Genomic DNA, 2,370 nt, shown 5'->3' on the forward strand with positions numbered 1-2,370 from the left:
TCGTAAATTAGCGGAAACCCATGGTACGTGGAAGAAGAAGAAAAACTTTATCGTACAAAAAGGTGGATTTTTACCTCTTTTACTAGCACCGATCATTGGTAGTTTAATATCGATTTTATTTAGTGGTTCTTCTTGAATAAAAAGGTCGTTTTACCATCAAATATGGAGCATGCTAGAAAAATGGTGCTTATTCCAAGTGACCAAGTCGATAAAATACAACAGCAAATTCAAACTTTAAAACAGCCAACTATAAACACAAATGATACACAAATTATACCTGAAATTCCCGGTTTAACTACACAAACACCTGGCAATAACCTTGGTAGACTAGATTCCGAAATGAGTCGTATCTTATTTTAACCTTCTCCAATTGATGAACGTGAAAAGTGGAAAATATATAGTCAAGTATTACACAAATTTCTCTTCTTTGTTGATGAGGATAGAAAACCACCTATTGAGAATAATGACCAAAATGAAACCGCAGACGATCAATCAAACGATGACGAATTTCTACCTGTCGAAACCATCACAGCATCAGTACCCAGAACTTTTCAGCCAAACAGTATCTTATTACTCAATTATTTAAGAAGGCCGAATATAACTAACAGAATAAAATGGGATAAAAATGGTTTAGCTTTCATTGATGGACAACGAATCAAAGATTCAAATATTACAGATCTTGTTAACGATGCATTGAGATATAGAAAAAGATTCGTTCCAGCTGGTAGAAGTCAGTTAGCTCATATTCTTCGAGAGCTTGGCACACCACGAGAGCTTGTAAAAAATAGAGAATACTAGAGATTGAAATCAGATAAACAGTTGTCTCGGGACCTCAGTAATAGAAAATACTCTACATTTCACCCTCTTATAACTGACGATGATAGTACAGATGATCCTAGTGATTCACATAGACTTCGAGAAACTCCAAATATAAGAACTCGTGCAAGAAGTCGTAGCAGAAATAGAAAAGATCAATCACTGAGTCAGCGTGGTTCAGGATTAATAACAAAGTGGTAGTCTTTTAATCTGAGATGAAACTGTTAGAAGAAATATACTGCAAGCCAAGTCATCCGGCCTCCCACAGTGGCGCAGAAAAAATAATTCGAGCTGCGCGAGGAAAAGTATCTAGTGCTAAAGTGCTTGAATGGTTAAAGTCACAGGACACATTTACCAAACATAGGCCTATTCGTAGAAAATTTCAAAGATTACATTATAATGTTAGCTCTATTGATAATGTATGGGAGGCTGATTTAGTTGACCTCCAAAGTCTGTCAAACTACAATAATAATTATACTTTTCTATTAGTAGTAATTGATGTTTTAAGTAAATTTGCCTGGGTCGAGCCTCTTCGAAATAAATCTGCTCTAGAAGTAAGACACGGTTTCGAGCGTATTCTTCAGAAAGGTAACAATCGTGTACCTATCTGTTTACAAACAGATAAAGGGAAAGAATTTGTAGGTGCAACTTTTCAAAAATTTTTGACAGATAATGGAATAAAATTTCGAGTAACACGGGACCCTAATGTTAAAGCAGCCGTAGTAGAACGCTTTAATCGAACTCTCAAATAACGAATGTGGCGCTACATTACGCATAAAAATAATCGACGCTATATTGATATCATACAACAAATTGTAGATGCTTACAATAATGCCAGACACAGTAGTATTAAAATGAATCCGGCTGAAGTTACCATATTCAATGCATTCAAAGCATGGGAAAATATTCAATCGCGATTCAGTAAGAAAAAAAGGTCTACAAAAAAGCCTAAGTACAGAGTCGATGATCAAGTTAGAATCAGTCGAGAGAAGGGCGTCTTTGAGAAAGGTTACGAATCAGGATGGAGTGAAGAAATATTCTTAATAAAACAACTTCTAAATCGATTACAAACACCATTTGTTTATGAGTTGAAAGATCTAGCAGGAGAAGGAATTGATGGACTTTTTTACGAACAAGAATTGACCGGCGTAAAAAATAAAAATATAGCAGAGGAGAAATTTAAGATTGAAAAAATACTGCAAACTAAAGGCAAGGGAAACAAGAAACAATTTTTTGTTAAGTGGATAGGCTATCCGGATATATTTAATTCCTGGATACCAGCTTCAAATTTAAAATCATTGTAAAAATGAATTCTGATCAATTTTACCTTATTTTACCAAGCAATAGTAGTATGAAATATTTTTCCGATAATAGAACTTCCAATTTTATAACACAATTGCCATATGAGATTCGGTTGCAAGGACAGTGAGTAGTAGCACTCACAGAAATACGACTTCCTCGTACATTTCTTCATGTGAGACACGATGACTCAATTGAAAACCGCATTACCCTTATGAATGCTGGGACTGACGGGCATACGTTCCCACAATTTGA

The sequence above is a fragment of the Belonocnema kinseyi genome, chromosome 2 (genome assembly GCF_010883055.1).
Source record: "Belonocnema kinseyi isolate 2016_QV_RU_SX_M_011 chromosome 2, B_treatae_v1, whole genome shotgun sequence".
Taxonomy (NCBI): domain Eukaryota; kingdom Metazoa; phylum Arthropoda; class Insecta; order Hymenoptera; family Cynipidae; genus Belonocnema; species Belonocnema kinseyi.